Source organism: Pectinophora gossypiella, chromosome 14, assembly GCF_024362695.1.
Source record: "Pectinophora gossypiella chromosome 14, ilPecGoss1.1, whole genome shotgun sequence".
In the NCBI taxonomy this organism is placed as follows: Eukaryota; Metazoa; Arthropoda; class Insecta; order Lepidoptera; family Gelechiidae; genus Pectinophora; species Pectinophora gossypiella.
In genome coordinates this window covers 5,048,126-5,067,444 of record NC_065417.1, presented here as the reverse complement: position 1 = coordinate 5,067,444, position 19,319 = coordinate 5,048,126, and the positions used below count along the sequence as shown (strand labels likewise).

At 36.3% G+C, this 19,319-nt stretch overlaps 2 protein-coding genes across 4 annotated transcripts in view; both read left to right on the top strand.

The window, feature by feature from the left end:
- The window catches only part of LOC126372577 (nuclear envelope phosphatase-regulatory subunit 1), a 598,500-nt gene that overhangs the window by 305,942 nt on the left and 273,239 nt on the right, over positions 1–19,319 (top strand). The window lies entirely within an intron of this gene.
- LOC126372564 (allatotropin-like) overlaps positions 16,061–19,319 on the top strand; it is an 81,934-nt gene continuing 78,675 nt past the window's right edge. The window contains exon 1 of the mRNA XM_050018390.1: positions 16,061–16,133. The gene's annotated coding sequence lies outside the window, so the exon portion shown is untranslated. The remainder of the gene's footprint in view (positions 16,134–19,319) is intronic.

Below are 19,319 nucleotides of genomic sequence, written 5' to 3'. Positions count from 1 at the left end.
CTCTACGTGACACATTAGTCAATTATTTTCTCGCTACTCGGACCCAATTCATAGAAAGAAAAAATGATAAAAATAACGATATAAAAAGGCAAAAAGGTTGTATTTAAAGTGTTGCAAGACTTGTCAAAAATAGAGGCTCTTTTATAGGTATTTTTACCCTAAGTTGTTAATTATGTATAACTAAAATTAAACACACAAATAGAAACTTATCTGAACTTAGCTCTTCCTAAGTTATCAGAAACTTGGAATGGTGAAATGGTGAAACTTGGACACTGACACAGAAGGACAGAGAGAGACTCGAGGCCTTTGAAATGTGGTGTTGGAGGAGGATGGAAAGAATAAGTTGGACAGAAAGGGTTACAAATGAGGAAGTGCTAGTAAGAGTAAGGGAAAAGAGACAAATACTGAGAATTATTGAGGACAGAAGAGGCAAGATGATTGGACACCTAATAAGACACGACGAATTCATTAAAAACATCATAGAAGGAAAGCTAGAAGGAAAGAGAGGAAGGGGAAGACCAAGAAGAGCTTACATGGAACAGATTAAAGAAAAGGTTAACGTCGTGTCTTATAGGGAAGTCAAGGAATTGGCCTTTGATAGACTGGAATGGAAAATGCTACACCGACAAGAGCGTGGCTCTTAAATTGATGATGATGATGAAGTTATCAGAACACTTTTGATACTAAATTAAATTGCATTATTAAAACTATAATAAATTAAATAAAAAGGGGAACTGTTTTTTTGAGTTCTATTTTTTGACCCTAAATAGGTACCTACTTATATAAAGATAACAAAGAGCAACACTCCGGCCAGCGGAAGTCCGTGTTGCTCTATGTATGGTATACATGCAATCGCAAACTTACTTATTAGGTATTATGAAAAAAAAAGGCTTAGGTAACATGGTGCATCTTCCGAACCCCATCACTGCTTACTACAGGTGTAAGTTTATCTATCCAAAAAGAAAGTCCATTAGTAATCAATTGGTTAAGTTTCATATTGCAATGTACTCACAACGAGCAAGCTGGCAAGCAAAACGATTTTCCCGACGCGTTCCATTGTTCTATCAAGTTGGACTAACATCGCGTCTTTTATTATTAAGCAACGCTCCCCAGACTAGAATAGCTCTCAGGTTTCCATTTCCCGCTGGTAACGAAAAATAAAGAAAACATTTCAAGTGGAACATTCATCGGGTTTTATAGACAACGGATCCCTCATGCAATGCGATTCAACGAAAATTTTCAATATAGAGTGCATCTAATTTCGGAATCGCATCAAACTCCCGCGAAAAGTATACCCTATGATTCTACTTTAAAGTACATTTTTCCAGTCTAAACAAATATGATCATACAGACTCTTGAGGAAATACGAGATTCAGCTTATGGATTTCAATAATGGCTTAGGGGCTTCTGTTTATTTAGTTGTTTGCAAAAATATTCCTACTCTGCGTTTTCATGAAACTGCGGATAAAAATTTGACATACATATACAATCTCTTTTCTGGACATTATAAAGATTGTACCTACTTGTACTATGCTTATACAGAAATTATTACGAAAACACTGACCGCTATTGTCAGAAAAAAGTAGGTATTGTGTAGGCCAAAAAAAGAAAAATACTTACTTGGCTTTTTAATTTGTGTAATGGAAATCAGAAAAATACTTTTCGCGCGTAACGTGCCAACAATATATAAGATTGACATTTATTCGCGAAAATTATTATAAAATATAGATAAAAAAATATGTGAGTTAGTTAAATGCGGTGTTTTTTTCCGTCGAAAGTTATAATGTACGAAGTTGAGAGCAATCTGTAATAAACTAATAATTGAGCGAATGAGTTGGCATAATCAATTTAGGAGTTTGTAAAGCTTCCAGGATTCAATACTCATCGGAAACCAAGTTCGCAAGGAATTTCTCTTTGAAGACATGATTTTGACGACGTAAATGTGACGTGACGTATAAATTACTCGTTGCTCCAATTCATACTGGTTTTATTCAATATGTAGCGTCCGCGCATGTTTGATGGCTGCCTAATTTTACTTTTTCTTGCTTTGTTTGACATTTTTGTGATAATAAGAAATATAAAATAGGTTCGCTTCTGAACACCATTATTCAATCCATATTCAATCAATCACATCGCCATGTGATTATAAGGTCGAAGATGGGAATGGCATGGAAATTGGAATGGATTTAAATTTAAATATTATTTTATTGTTATTAATTATTGACGGCTACGGTTTAATTTGATTGAACTTATGGAAAGTTTTTTGGTTTCAACTATAATTTCGCACTTAATGTACCGTGGAGGTCCGTGTTGCTATATGTTTATGTACGATTAAAACTAGCATCTCGCAAAATTACCTATAACATAGACAACGAAAAAAGGCATAGGTAGTAGGTTTTACCGAAATATTTTGATTATTTTTATAAGACAAAAATGAAAACTCGGTGAATCGCGGGTACTTAGTTCATCATGCGATGCATGTACCTACTTACCTCATAGTATAGTCATGAGGTTAAAATACTTATCTATAATGTTAAGTAAGTATGCGTGTTTTTATAAGAAACCGTTAATTCATATGTGATATAAGTAAATTAAGTTGCACCTGTTTGTGTGTGTATACTTAGGTACGGGTTTGCATGTGATCCGATATGAATTACACGCGCCATTAAGCTGCATTTTAAAGTAGGTACCTCTAAAATGTGTTTTAAAAGTCAAAGAAAACTTCTCAAAGCAAAATGTTGAAGAAACTCGAGCGAGCGTAGGAGTTGGTGACGTCATTTCCTTGTGGGTATCGTGTGACAAATTTAAAGTTAAAGTCTTGTGTTCTTCGCGCCTTTAGTCGTGTGCGTATGGCATAATCAGAGGATAAAGTTATCTTTTGAGTGACTCAGTACTTATTGAATAAAGCATACTTACATTTTAAAATCATATTAAACACACGTAAAGTTATTAACGGACTTTCCTTATTTAACAGCTGCTCTCTTGTCGGTAGAGTAATCGCCATATCTCTCTTTTTCCCGCCAAATCCTTCGCCTCGACCTGCCCCTTTTCTTTTATTTGTTTCATAAAAGACGGACTAACGGACAAATCTACTCAAATTATTGATAATAGTATATTGTTCACCAAGGAGGAAAGTAAATGATTATCAACGAGGTGTAGTTTGATACACGCGGGTTGGGAATCGTAGTTTCTCCCCAGTGATAAGTAGATACTGCTTTATGTTACTTACCTACAAGGAAAATATTTTAAACATCATTTTCATATTGAAAATTCATATCTTACTTATTACATATCTTACTAACTATATGGCGAGTCGCGCGAATTTTTTAAATTTATTTTTTTACAGTTCTTTTATAGAGTGGATGAAGGATAATAGGATTATGAAAGCAGTATAAAGCGAACGTAGGTGATAGGGCAGGCAGAGAAAGACCTAGAAGGAAGTACATTGACCAAATTGGAGAAGTCCTTAGAAAAGGTTCAATATGATCTACTCTGAACCGGCGTGCGTGTATGAAACTGTTGATGAATGTGAAAGAAGCAAGAGAAGTAACGTGTGTCAGGATCGAAGGAAATAGAATTCCATAGTCTCTGTTTACCCCGATGGGAAATAGCCATAAGTTTATGTATGTGTATGTGTCTTTTTTTGACCATTGATGATTCAAACCATTCTTGTGAATTGATAATAAGTGAAATTTTCCGTCGCAAAATTCATGACTTTTTTTTTATTATTTTTTTTTCATGTCGCTAACACCCAGTATTTGTATTGTATTGCATATAGGTACATTCCAAATATATCCATGCCTTTCCCCACGTTCAAACGTACATACCTATTTTGTGCACGTCGAATAAAGAAAAAGACGCCTCAAAAAGAATTCTCGCATTCCCACCTGTCTCAGTGAAAGAATTTAAGTATTACGAATTGTTGTCAAATACACATTACATTATAAATTAAAATGTGAGTATTTACGAGAATAATATTGATGAGTTTAGTTAAGATTCCATGCAGACTTAATGATAAAAATAATTTACTGCCCACATAATAAGGTGTACCACATTGCTAATAATAATAATAAAATGTCTTCATTTGCCAAAAAGCCTTATATGCTCTGTTAAAGCTTTATATCTAATATTATAATAGGATAATTATATTAGGTTTACAGGCTGTGTCATAATCAGGTCACAGTAATACCAGCTGCTATCCCATCCACAAGTTACCGGGTGGATTTTCATTGCCAACATTGTAAACGGAAAATTATCCTAGAATCGGTATTTTTGCAAATATCCAGTTCGAATTTTTGTATGTCGCCAACTTAGGTCGCGTTCAGACACGCAGCGCGGGCTGCGGGTAAATCAAAACAATTTTACAAAAAAATAATCTATAATTAAAAATTGTCCTCTAGCTCACCACATCGAGGCAAAGTCCCCAGAATACTGGCCACGTTGCCTCTCTGCACCGCCAAACTGACTCTTTGGCCAAAATAACTGCCAGCTCTAGGGTCGGAATTTGCCTCAATGAGGCGAGTTGAAATTGTCTTTAAAAACTGACGCGCTTCTGAACTCCATGGGCCCTTTGTTTCTACAGCAAAAGGCAAAGACCCTGATACCTACGCCGCTTTCCTAATTCCGCAGCCGCAGCCGCCGAACCCGGCTGAATCCCTACAAATACCTACATTGTATTATTCACTTAGCGTCTATCCAATCTGGAATGTAACGTAGTCAGAGACTAGCCAGGGACGGGTGACGATGTCCATCGATCTTACTAATACGATTACTACGACCAGACTCAATCTAATCTGTTAATGAATACAATCTCCGTAGTGGCAGTGGTTCCAACCAGCGATGTGGTAATGTTCCCGTTGTAAAAACTCTTTAATAGTAAGGACATTGGCTGCTTTCCTTTTTCAAATTCTTTTTTCTTGGGCTCTGGGGGGTTAAAAAGGCCACATTGACGCAATTCATCTGAGCAATATTGCAATTTGACATTTGCGCATATAAAAGTAAGTGCGCAATGTAAGCAAATGTCAAATAGCAAAGTTGCTTTTTATGTGAATTGCTTAGGTTAGGTAATAAAGCTTTCTTTTTTTCATTTGGTTTTCCCCGAAGGGTAAGCCATGTCTTACGTATTTTTTTTCCTTGATGATTAATGAAATGATGAAAGGTGATGATGATGATGAAACCTAAGCCCCCACTCTCGGAGTAGACTCCTACTCCGAACCCCAAACGAATTAACTCAAAAGTCCGCATAAACTTTCGAGTTATGAAGCGGCTTCTTGGCACGAAGCGAAAATAGGCAGATACACTTTGTTTATTGAATACTCCGATATAATAACACTCGCGAATGTCTTCCGACTAACTTAATGCGATCATTAACCACAAAACACCACATCGTATTAATTATTTAGATTATTCAATGAAGAAAGCAACTGTCCCGTTCCCGTTCCCGCCAAAAAGCTAATAAAGCTCTTTTTACATAAGTTTCGTGCCTTTTTGCTTCGACATTTCCTAAGTAGCAATGTTCTATACTTAACCGTTTTTACGAAGCCTATGCGATGCCGAGTCAAATAGAAATGCCCTTCAAACTTAACCCTTTCACGGGCAGAGACCATGGGTCATTGATGGTTCATAATAGATAGTATGAGTTAGAATCGGAACGTCATTAGACGTTCTGTCCTTGAAAGTGTTAAAAGACGTACTTACCTAAATATATATTTTTTAACATACTTGGAATTTGCTTATATTATAAGCAAATTCCAAGTAAAGTCACATTTATAACTAGTGAATAAATAATAATCCAGGAACCACTACTCTTTGCAAATGAACGACTGCAATGTAACCGCAACCTTACCGCCAAGATATGTCACCAGAACGGAACATAACTAGGGTTACCACAAAAGAAAATGAATAATATTTTATTATAGTATATATAGTATGACAAATTACAGTACTTTTGTGTACTTATACATTGTTTGATGTTTACGTGGTTATTATCATAATTAAAACACATAATACCAGGTTCTTACCGCGTTAATCAGGGTTAGTCAGGGACTGATTAACGCGGTAAGAACCCGGTATTATGTGTTTTAATTTTGTGTACTTATTTGTTCCCGATAGAGGCGGGGAGTCGATGTTTTCCTACGTCTGGCGTCCAGCGCATATCCCTATCGGCCCGATTCTCTGTGTGATTTATTTTATCGTTGAAAATCATTTGATAATTTGTGTAAGTATATAGATATACAAATTAATGTATAAGTATATACACACATACATAAAGTCATGCTTATTTCCCACCGGGGTAAGCAGAGACTATGGAATTCCATTTGCTTCGATCCTGACACACTTCTCTTGCTTCCTCCACAGTCATCAATCGATTCGTACACTCACGCCGGTTCAGAGTAGATCGTACTGAACCTTTTCATTCCCCAAATTGGAACGTATAAGTACTTACAACAATATATATTATTTTTTTGCGCCAATTTTGTCACCCGCTATTCTAGGGTGCCACCCATTTGCGGGTGACACCCGGTGCGAGCCACATTATCTAGCTGCGTCGCTGAGTGTCGTTAAATTATTCAGTAATGATGCAACCGGTGGAAAGGTGCATAATTTTGACTAGGATAACGCGGCACCTGCCTACATTGTTGATCGTTGAAAAGAGGCTCAATGAAACACCGGCACCAAAGAATTTAGTTGTGTCAAGTAAAATATGCATGAAAAGACTGGGATTCCGTCACAACTAGTTACAAAAAAGGTTTTAGACTGGTTTCTTTTCTGGGTTGGGTTCGGGTTTTTTCTCAGTTATTTCTTGGTTCTAAGGTTTTTTGGGTCTTTTACTGTTTTTTTTTTGGGTTCGTTATTCAGTTGGAAGACACAGGCCTAAACCAATTATAGGTAACTATAAAATAAATTAATACGAGCTTTCCAATACAAATGAATCACCAATACTTTACTTATATTATCAAAAACATTTTTATCTACCTTTCATTCTACAAATATAAATCAGGCGACAGGCTTTTATTCTAAAATAAAATATAAATTGTTACATAATTTAAGATTTTAAAGCTTACTTTTTATTTATTTACTTACTTATAGTCATCATCATCACCAGCCCATTAACGTCCCCACTGCTGGGGCACGGGCCTTCCCTATGGATGGATAGTGAGGTCGGGCCTTAAACCACCACGCGGGCCCAGTGGGGATTGGTGGTTATTAATGACTGCTAATGCAGCCGGGACCAACGGCTTAACGTGCCTTCCGAAGCACGGAGGAGCTCGAGATGAAAACTGTTTTTTTTGTGGTCGCCCATCCCATGACCGGCCTTTGCGAAAGTTTAACTTCAACAATCGCAGACCGAGCGCGTTTACCGCTGCGCCACCGAGCTCCTCCCTTATAGTACATGTAGTTTAAAATAAAATAAAGTATAAGTTACATAGATACATACGAACAGTCTATTACGTTGGGGTAGGCAGAGACTTCTTCGTAAATCTACTTCCAATAATGCTTTCTACATGTCCGAACCATTCAATTCTCGTCACTACATTTTCTTTCACACCACAACACTCCCTTAGGTATGTCCTGGTACATTTTTCGATACCGATCCCGCCGGCGTGGTCGACGATATCCCTTATTCAGCGCTTATCGCTATCGACCCACTAAGGTCGATTAATCCTTTTACATATTAGTATCCTTTCACACCGCGCCGAGCCGAGGTTCGCGCCTAAGTAGGCACCCTTAGGCCTGTTGTTGTAAATTTTGTACCTGGTGAGATCCCTCGGTGCTCTCCATTTCATTGCGGCAAATCTACAATAAGTCACTTCAAAAAAGAACCTGGTTACTAAAAATCTTTTTCAACCAACAGATTTTAGACATAGAATACGTACATTGTTTTAGGTTATGATAGTAACCACGGGAGTCTCATATCCCTGATTTAAACGCGGTAAGAACCCGTTATTATGTGTTTTAATTATTTAGATTTTAGACATGTCTTATTCGAAGGACTTGTCGCGTTCGCACTTCGAAGCAGCACACATTATAAGAATAAGATTTTTGTATGGAGTGCCCGAAGGAAGAAAGTCCGAAAGTAATGAAAGAAAGAAGAATAAAGAAAGAGTTTTGAGTCATTTTACCTTTATCACTCTAGCACGAAGTCGATGGCTACGTATACACCTGTGTTTGATGTAATAACTTTATTCGTGACCTATGCTTTTAGTAACAACGACGGACTAGCGACGACGGACTGTCGTATTTGGTACGCAATGATAATAAGGGGCCTCTACATGTTAGCTTCGGCCCCATTCACGTCCTCCAAAAGTCTCGAGATTTTCCATGGAAAGAACATTATTGCACACACTTTTTCGACTTGAGTTATTGTAGATTTTCCACAAATGGCATTAACTACTTGGCCGGACAAATGGTGAGCTCTTTGAGCTCTCACCTGGTTATTGTAACATTCACCAAAATAAAAATACATGGCAGTTGATGTCACACATTTTAATTTTTTCTTAGTTTTTTAAAATTATTTTATGATCTGTGTTAGCTTGAATAGACATGTTTACTCTGTCATTGGCAGCGGCTTTACAATAAAACTACAAAAAATATAACATGTCGAACCAAATTTGAACGTCTGCACAGCCCAGTAGGAGTAGCCAGCGAGGTGAAGTAAAGAGGTCCAATAAATATGTATGGCTGACCTTTCAGTGAATGGGATCATTACCAGCATTTGTGCCAAATAACTTTTTTATAAGTTTTTTTATAGTTTTTGTAACCTGTTTATCTGCCGATACATAACATTACTTTTTTGTATTTTCGATAGTTTTGCTTTTGACCACACTTTCATCTGATGGCAGGTGTGTACTTACCTAGATTCTTATTAATTATACCCATCCGGAGGTCCTTGGTTCGATTCCCGGTGGGGGCACGTCTAAGAAAAAAAGAAACTTTGTGAGACAGGTCCCTAGTTTGGCCAGGATATTGCAGGCTGAAATCCATAGGGCCGATACATCGGGTAGGCATAGTACTAGTGTATGGTGAAATCTTTAAATCTTTGTCCTGACTACCCGATGTGCTGTTACGCATGGAGCCCGAAGGCTAAGCTAACACTTTAGAGCTTCAAAAATCCACCTTCCCTTATAAAGAGGACTAACTGGGTCAAATTGTCAGTATGAACTTACTGCCTTTGTTCAAAGGCAACATTTTAACCAAAAACGATCAAATGCCAAATTCAATTCTTCCCCGTCTATATCCCTAAAAAAATATCTATGGAAGGGCTTTTCGGCGGGAAACGGGAACGGGACAGTTGCTTTCTTCATTGAGTAATCTAAATAATTAATACGAAGTGGTGTTTTGTGGCTAATGATCGCATTAAGTTAGTCGGAAGACATTCGCGAGTGTTATTATATTGGAGTATTCAATAAACAAAGTGTATCTGCCTATTTTCGCTTCGTGCCGGGAAGCCGCTTCATAACTCAAAAGTTTATGCGGACTTTTGAGTTAATTCGTTTGGGGTTCGGAGTAGGAGTCTACTCCGAGGGTGGGGGCTTAGGTTTCATCATCATCACCTTTCATCATTTCATTAATCATCAAGAAAAAAAATACGTCAGACATGGCTGTATGGGCATAGTTCCCTTTGCCTTACCCTTCGGGGAAAACTAAAACAAAAAAAAAATATCTATGGAAGTCAGTCGTCTGATACGCAGTAATTCTTATTAGTCTGTGGTATGTATGCAGAAAGGTAAATTAACAGCACGAGTGCCTAATACTTAATTACTACGTATCTCGTAAATCTTCCAAACCTTAACTAGATCAGTTATTTGAAGATTATGAAATTAACAATCCATTAAAACCAAGTCAAAGATCCATTGAGGAAGTACAAGATAAATATTTGAATAATACAATTTTGAATGAATAATGACTTGTTTGAAGACATTTTAAACTCATTTTGAAGGATAATGGATTATGTTAAGAAGCTTTTTAAATACAAAATTAGAGTAGTGTGACCAATAGAGCTAAGTGGAAGAGAAAGACGAAGAAGGCAGACCCCACCATCAGATGGGAATAATAAATGCCAAGGATAGAGAGAGAGATAGATAGAGCCTAAGTATACTATGTATACTCTATTAATAATATATAATATATGATTTTAATTTTAAGTTTTTGATTTTAATAATTTTTAACTTTATTTCATTATTTTTTTTCTTTTTCATTGTAATAACTTTTAATTTTAAAGGGACATAATTATACCTTACAATAACCTGAAATAAATGCATTAATTTTTTTATTTATTTTTTATTTTTATTAAATGTAACATGATTGAAATTCTCGTCTCTTTCAATCAATCGGTATCGTGCTGTGGGGTCATGCTGCAGATGTAAAAAATTGCAGGTGGCATTTTTGTTCTGCAAAATTTACAAATTGGGACCCAAGACGTCATTTAGAGATAAATTTAAAGAAATTAGTAATTTAACTTTAACAACAATATATCTATGAAAATTATTATGAGTAAAAACATATTATACGAAGGTTTGGAAAAAAATGTGATTTGCACATTGTTTATACCCGGATAAGCATAAACTTGCCTTAAGTACATGAAAGTCGACTGCATACATTCAATCTTTTAACGGGAATGCACCTATACGTTTTTACAATAAGATTCCCATTGACAGAATTTAATTAAGTACCTTTGAACAGTTTACAGAAACTTTGTATAAAATGTCACGAACAAGCGCCATCTAGCGCATATTTAAGGAACCAGTTCGCTTCGTTCGTTCGCTTTTATGTCAATGTCAAAGATATATTTGGAAACGTAAATTATTAACAAGAAAACCTAACAGATGTCGCTATTAACCATGGCTAAATAAAAAAGAATACCAGGATGGAGTGACGACGAAAAACAGCCACAGCACAGCACAAAGCAACTTCGATTCATTACATTAAGTATCTATTTCTTTAGGCGATGTACTATAATTATCTCTATCCAGCTGTCATTGAAGAAGAAAGAAGAAAATATATTTATTCAGCATACTAATTAACATTAATTGACAAAACTTACTTAGGTAAGTTATTAAAATATTTAATAATTATTATACTTAACGCCGAAACGGCTTCAGCTCAGCAAATGTCACGGCCTAGCTGTAGCTAGAATATGACGCTGATTTTCAGCTGCAGCCGGCTGGGGAATCAAAAGACAGTGAAACAAAAAACTGGGCTCTAAAGTCTAAGCACATAATTACGTACTTACCTAAACTGTAATGTAAACTATTTGAGAAAAAAGAAAATAATAAGAAAAATAAATAAATGAATAAATACAGAATACTTGCTAAAGAGACTAAACTTGAATATAAACTCGAGTAAGTAATAACATATTAGTGTTTCCTTGGAAGGTTGGAAGTCGGGTCGCACCTTTTCCTCAAAAATGTGCGAAGGGAGCGATGGCTGGCTTTCGCGTCAACTCGTGATCGGGTGTTGCGTATGTGGACATGCCTGCTTCTGTCAGGGAGCTCATAAAACACTGTTTCTGTGATAAAGTCACATAAACTCTCTATTTTGCACTTTCCTTCCACCGACTGTAATTGGAATACCATTGTATTTAAGTCTATAAATTATGTAATACAAACTGGATTTAAAAAAAAAGTAAAGAAAGGAAAACATGAAACAGTAGGACTAGGGCCCTGTGCTGGGAGGTTTTCTGGCCACGTCTTTCCCTCAGCGTTACAGATTCCGATGTGGTAGTAGTATTACAGCTAGTTACATAATATGTAAGTAATTTAATTTTTTGACGTTCAAAAAGCGCTAACTTTAACTTTTTACGTATAAAAAATTCTAATCGTGCTTCGTTAAATAGAGCATAAGGGTGAGTATATTCTTGATATTATAACTTACTAGCCAACCTAATCCTTACCTCTTACACCCACTCGTCTTCCTTTGTTTGCAGTTATTTTTATCTTAACTATATGTCTAGTAAATTATACACTGCAAGTTATTGAGTCTTTATAAAGAGTTTATACGGATGCTGAGCAATGAAACCATAGGATTTTCAACGATTGAACACATTCTGTGGCATGTCATTATGAACAACAACGTATGGTGTGGTCTTGTCCGGGTTCGAATCCCGGTGGAGACATATCACAAAAATCACTTTACGAGGCCCTGGTTTGTTTAGGATGATGCAGGTTGAACAGCGTGCTTCGGGAGGCACGTTAAGTCCTACATCCCGGTTACTTCACTGATTTAAGTACGTAGTCGTTACATGAGCCATGTCAGGGACCTTTGGCGGCTCGATAATAATCCTGGCACTAGGTTGACTAGGTCAATAATCCGCCTCACAACCCACATGATAGAAGAAGAATCTTACTACACTCTTTCAACCGCGCGTGAGAACGAGACAGATAATCTTGGCGGACTAAACCGTTCCAAAACGTCCTAAATGAAACAGCTTATTATTAAGTGGATACAAAATTCGGGGGTGGGGTAATTACTCTCAATTCAGAGCGGGGCGGAGAGTGTCCCTTCTATATATACTGTGCATTATCATTTATTCTATGCTCCAACTCTTACTCTACCACACCCCGGACACTTCATACAAAACACCTCGTTTTACACAGACACCACACAATGACGTTATCGTACATGCCCATCTGTGTGTGTGTGAAGTCTGACGCCCATACGATTGTATAAAGTATGACCGAGAAGGGGTGAGGTAAACGTAGCTCAGCCGCTGGTGGGGAGCGGAGAGTTGCCGTTCTATACAAAATTATTCCCTATTCTATGACTCTACTGTAGATTTATTCACATGGATAGGTCAAACATATCGACTACAAAGGTTCTTGCCGTATCGTATTCGATGTTAAATCAGGCTTAAATAAAGATAGAATTTTTAAAATGTGATACTATAAAGCACCTTACGGGAACCTTTTGTGAGCATCGGCCATTGAAGATAGCGTTGTATTGGTCTCGTATTGAACTGAATTTTATACGTATTGAAGAAGCATTATGTACGTCGTAGATAGTAGGTTAGTATATTAGGAAATCCATATCAATAATATAAAAGTAACTGTCTGTCTGTTACCTAAGTACTAAAAGTAACTTTTAAGTTCGTACCTGATCCTCAGACATAATCAAATACCTATTTAAGTATAATATTAATAACTGTGTTAATATTTACCTATTTTTTTTTTCAAATTTAATTTATTTACTGTGAAAAATAATATACTATTTTATTAACAGTAATATTTAATCTAACGTACTTACATTTAAATAAAAATTGCTTATTATGATATTTAATGATAAATATTTCGACTTGAATATTTCGATTATGGACTGTAATTTAAAAGTAAGAAAGTGAGATTTTATATTCCATGCAATGTCGTTCATGTAGACTTCGACGAATTACGAAATAAACGAATTTATTAAAAACATCACAGAAGGAAAGCTACAAGGAAAGAGATGAAGGGAAAGACCAAGAAGAGCTTACTTGGAACAGATTAAAGAGAAGGCGAACGTCGTGTCTTATAAGGAAGTCAACTGTGGCTGCCCTAGGGCGGTGCGAGGTGTGCCACCGCACCAGGCGCCAAAATATGGGGGGGGGGGGGGTCAAAGTCAACCAAGAAAGACTAGCTAACCCTGGCCGCAAACTAAAACTTCACCGGGTTAGATTGCGGCCACATAAAACCCATACCAGGAGACCGTAAACGATATTATAAATCAAATCAAATCAATTTATTTGCGAGAACACATAAAATACAAAAAGGTGGTAAAATTATTCAGATAACAATGTTGTGATGTGTTCCGCCTGCATGCAGGCGTATAAATATACATTAAAAAATATAAAGTAATGGTACATTGCAAAGAAAATTATTGAAAATTATACTTATTATTAAAAAAATACAAAATTTAATTATTTTTATGTTCAAAATATTCCTTTAAATTATAATAACATTTGTTCATAAGCCATTTCGTTAGGTTAATTTTGAACTTGTTTCCATACACATACATACATGCATAAACTCACGCCTATTTCCCACCGGGAACTTGTTTCCAGTCAGTAATTAAAAAACATTTAAAATGGTTGAATTTCGGTGGCCGTAAATTAATCGAATTTGTATTTTAAAGGGCTGAGGGGTGTCACTTTGAGGTCTAGCACCACCTAAATATTTTGCTAGGGCCGTCACTGGAAGTCCAAGAGCCTTTGATATACAAGAATGGAGAATGCTACACCGAAAAGACCATGGCTCATAAATTAGTGATGATGAGCTTCGCTAAGCTCCACTGCTATAAGTATTATAAAAAAATAAAAAAAAACCTTTGTAAATGTGGCTGTTATGCCGTTAAACCTAGCTGCTATCTGTTTTTTTTTACTCAATCTAAATATCTGTTAATAATTACGTACAATATTAACCTTTTCCGTTCCGTTGTAATTTAAATGAGGAACAAAAATCGTCCGGTAACTTCAGTAGGTCCGGAAATGACGAACGGAAAGTAATAATTTGAATTCTCGTGAGAATTTTGTTTTACTTCTGTTTTGTTGAACTTTTATATTTTATCAATGTCCGTTGTAGTTTTCTACCGTGTGGATTGTGAAGTGGATTACCGATCTCATCAACCCTGGTGTCAGGGGTATTATTGAGCCGCCAAACGCCCCTTACATGACTCATATAACGACTACGCACTTACATCAGTAAGTAGTAATCGGGACGAACGGTTTAACATGTCTTCCGAAGCACGGATCGTTTTACTTTCAGACAATGGAGCGATCAGCTTGTCTTAACCAAACCAGAGTTTACAAAATTAGTTTTGTGATATGTCTCAACCGAGATTCGAACACAAGACCTTAGAATCGTGAGCCCTACGATCAACCGTTAGACCACGGAGGCCGTTGGCAGTTGTTACCAACTAACTTGCACCGAATGGCCTGTGCATAAGATGAAAATTAAAAAAAAAAACGTAAATATTCTGAGGGGTTAAAAAGGCCACATCGAAGTCATTCATCTAAAAATGGTATATTTAAATTTGACACTTGCGCATATAAAAGTAAGTGCGCAATGCCAACAAAGATAAAAAGCAATATTGCTTTTTTAGATGAACTGCTTGGATTTGCCCTGTTTACCCCCATGATCTCCTGTCATCATAACGTATCAAATGTGGCTGAAAATTGTTTTTTGATTACTTGTGGCTCTGCCCACCTTATTAAGGATTACCCGTGCCCTCATGACGTCATAAGGGCTTTTTGACTAAAACCAATCAGGAACTACGGCAATGACTTCACAAGCTTCTTTGGGCTTTAAATAAACTTTGTATCTGTGACGTCATAAGAGACGGAAGCAAGTCATTGTGTTATTTTTTTATTTATATATTTTGTTTCTCTGCCTACCCCAGCGAGAAATAAGCGTGATCTTATCTAGGTATGTATATTTATTTTTATAGTCCGCAATAGGGAAATATTGTTCAAAATCAAATTATCTCCAAATGTGTTTTTATTTCTATAGGTTAGGCGCCTTCCAAAAATTGCATAAGTACCTAATTGAATCAAATACTTGAACCTAAAACAACACACTTTTGAGGGATACGAGTTAAACTAACATTTATCATTGTAGAAAATTACGATGAATTAACAGAAATAATATTTGATTATTTAATTAATGTTTAAAAACATTAATGTTTCTGACATACCGTAGCAAGAAGCCCGCTCTTTGGGTGTTATTTATCTTTGGAAGAATTTGTATTGTACTAATAAAAACATAAAAAAAAATAGATATAAAAACTTAAACTTAAAAAACTAATTCTCAACTCTAAAATCCTTATCACTTTCTTTTAAAATATATCTGGATTCAATCTTTGAAAAGAATAATCAACATTTTCCTATCAAAAACGTAGTGGTCGAGTTTTCATTTCACAGATCCGCTTATATGGTATTTAACTCGAAATATAGTATAGGTTTGTACCTACGTAGCAGGGCCTACGCACGCCTACGCCGGGGCGCGGCGTAGCCGTCGTAGCACCAACCGCTACGCGCGGTGGCAAACCGTAGCATATAAAACGCGCTACGGTGGCCTGTGATGAACATTTACGTTCCACCTCTAAGGCGTGAAAGACGCGCAGTGTCAGTGTCGCGACTTGCTTTGCAGTTAGCAGTTACTTTGCAGGTAAGTTTAAGCTTAAGAACGACTTGTGAAAATCCTGTGATATTTTACACCAGTTTTCGAAGTGTACTTTTTAGTTAACGAAAGTTGTTCAAGTTGAAATTTAACTTTCGAATTCGAATAAAAAATCTCCTCTTTTATAAGTTAAAAGAAAAGTGAAGCGGAAAGTTTTTCACGTAAAAAATATTGGGATTTATAAGTTCGTTTTTACAATCAAATTAATTAACTTATACTCATATTTTATCTTCTAAACGAACAAAAAGTTTATAAGTATTGAAAACGTACTGAAATAAAGGAATTTATATTTAAATCATCCAAGGGGTGCTTACTGACCTATATAATATTTACAGTAGTGGTCTTATTACGGCCTATGACGTCTACACGTAGAAAGAACCAGTAGAAATATATATATTTTTCAACACCTTTACAATTTAGCCTACTTTGTCCACTAAGGGGCTGTACTGCAGGTGTTCAATCTGTACGCTTTCAAATAATATATTATTTGTCCATAGATCTTAAATTCTTTTTATAAAAATGAAAAGAAACGTGGCGAATAAAATATTAAGAATTATAAAAATGTGAAAAAAATTGCTATAAAAATAATAGATATGGTAAGAAAATTACAAATAACAATAAATAATATAAGTTCACGAGTAGATTCCCCATTGGAGTAGTCAGAGGTAAAGTCGTCGCGTCATGAACTTAAAAAACCCTTTACAACCGGAACCCAAACCCGTGAGATTTATTATAAAGTAAATAGTCTCGATATATGGAAACGACATGTAATAATAATAATAATATTCTATTGGCCGCTAGCCACGTACACCCTTTACTGTTTGCTGATTGTAGAGATTAATGATAGGTCACTGATACTAAAATAGTTCCCTTTATTCGTAAGTACACAGTAATATATCATCATCATCAGCCCATTAACGTCCCCACTGCTGGGGCACGGGCCTTCCCTGATGGATAGGGAGATCGGGCCTTAAACCATCACGCGGGCCCAGTGTGGATTGATGGTTATTATTCGTGCCTACCGAAACACGGAGGAGCTCGAGATGAAAACTTTTTTTTGCGGTCACCCATCCTATGACCGGCCTTTGCGAAAGTTGCTTAACTTCAACAATCGCAAACCAAGCGCGTTTACCGCTGCGCCACCAAGCTCCTCTACTGACACAGTAATATAATTGATATGTAATTAATGCTATATGATAGAGTGATATGAGTACACACGGAATGCTTGCTAAACGCGGAATGGCGTGTAATGACCTAATTATTACAAAACGTGGCAAAAGTGCTAACAGTGCAATGTGTGGCTGTAGACTGTACAAATATTATTATTAACGCTTTCACGGACAGAGACCATGGGTCCTTGGTGGTTCATAATAGGTAGTATAACACCTTGGAATCGGAACGTCCGTAGACGTTCTGTACTTGAAAGTGTTAATCATTATCATTAATCAAACGAACTACAATTTAAACTGTTAACAGCGAGCCCTGCACTAGGGATCACGATGGCTTAGTAAAAAGTTGACACATTTGATTTAAAAATATACATTTTACTTTAAAAATGGCTTTCTAAGAAATGAGAATACAGGCTGATCACCTGATTGTCCGAAAGTAAGACGATCCGTGCTAAGTGAGTAACACATGAGCCATGTCAAGGGCCTTTGGCGGCTCAATCATAACCCTGATACAAGGGTTGATGAGGCTCGTATTCCACCTCACAGCTCACACGATAAGAAGAGTCAATGATGAATCAAAGTAATATTATAATTATGTTTCTCACGGGATAACACTATATTTTACCCCAAAACTATAACTTGTTGTTAATTTCTTACTTGACCCTAAAGGATAGCCTATCTTAATCAAGTTCTAAAGTTTAGGTTTCTTACGGTTAATAAGTTTATAATTCTGTTAAGTAAAATGTGTTTTATTTGTTCTATAATATAGTGAACATTTTAAAAATAATATTAGTTGCCCGTCCGCGATTTCTTCCGCGTCATGATTGTAACTTTAAAAATGACAAAGTTCCATATAAATTTTCAACATCTTTTTAACTCCTTGGGGGATGAATTTTATAAAATCCCATGCTAGTAAGCACATACGGCCTAAAAGGCACCCCCATGCCAAATTTGAGACTTCTAGCATTTGCAGTTTCTGAGATTTCATGATTAATCAGTGAGTCATATTTCGCTTTTATATAAAATATTATCAACTTAGTAAAATATTATACTTTGACTATTATAGTCCATGTATGTATGTGTAGTGGACTATACTTAAGGGGAGGTGAGAGGGGGGGGGGTATATACTACATTATAAAGAAATTGCTCTAGAGTAATAAGGCGATACCCAAGTTGAACAACTGTATTCATGTGTTATGTCTGATTGTTAAAATTAAGTTCCGTGCAATAAGGTGTATTTGATTTGATTAATTAACCATATATTATATTATAATATTGAAGTACATACTACTTTCTTTTACTTCACACAAACAGAACATAAAAATAATCAAATGCCAAATTACTAAACTTATCTGCGTACTCGGGCGCAAGAACCAAGTCGGTGAAATATAGGGTTACCGAGAACGAAGGTAAGTGGATTCCAGAGTTAAAACGACACCAAACACTTCAGGACCCCGATACCGACCCCGCTTGCGTGGACGTCGATTTCCCTCATTCAGCGCTTATCGCTATCCACCCACTAGGGTCGATTAATTCTTTTAAATATTTTTCCTCTCAGACGACGCCCTCAGCCGAGGTTCGCGCTCAACTGGGCACCCTCAGGCCTGTTGTCTTAAACGTTGTGCCGGATGAGAGCCTTCAGCTCTCCCCATTTGTCCAGCCAAGTAGTTAATGCCATCTGCGGCAAAAGAGTTAAAGGGAAATAATATTCTGGGATAAAAGAAGACTCAAATCCGTGATAGTCCAGTTCGGAGAATGCGATTCATACATTCAATTTTACGAGTGTGAATTCATGTTTTGATAATTTATTTATTTAATGGATAACTTACAGCTATACACATTATAACATTAAGTTAAGGCATAATTAAACAAAGTGAAACAGTACTAACGTGTAAGCCAATTACAAGTGAACACAACATTCGTCATAAAAACAACATGTAGTCTGTTGAGACTAACTTCTCAGCAGTTAAAATCTCACTATTCATAACAATACTATAATCATAAT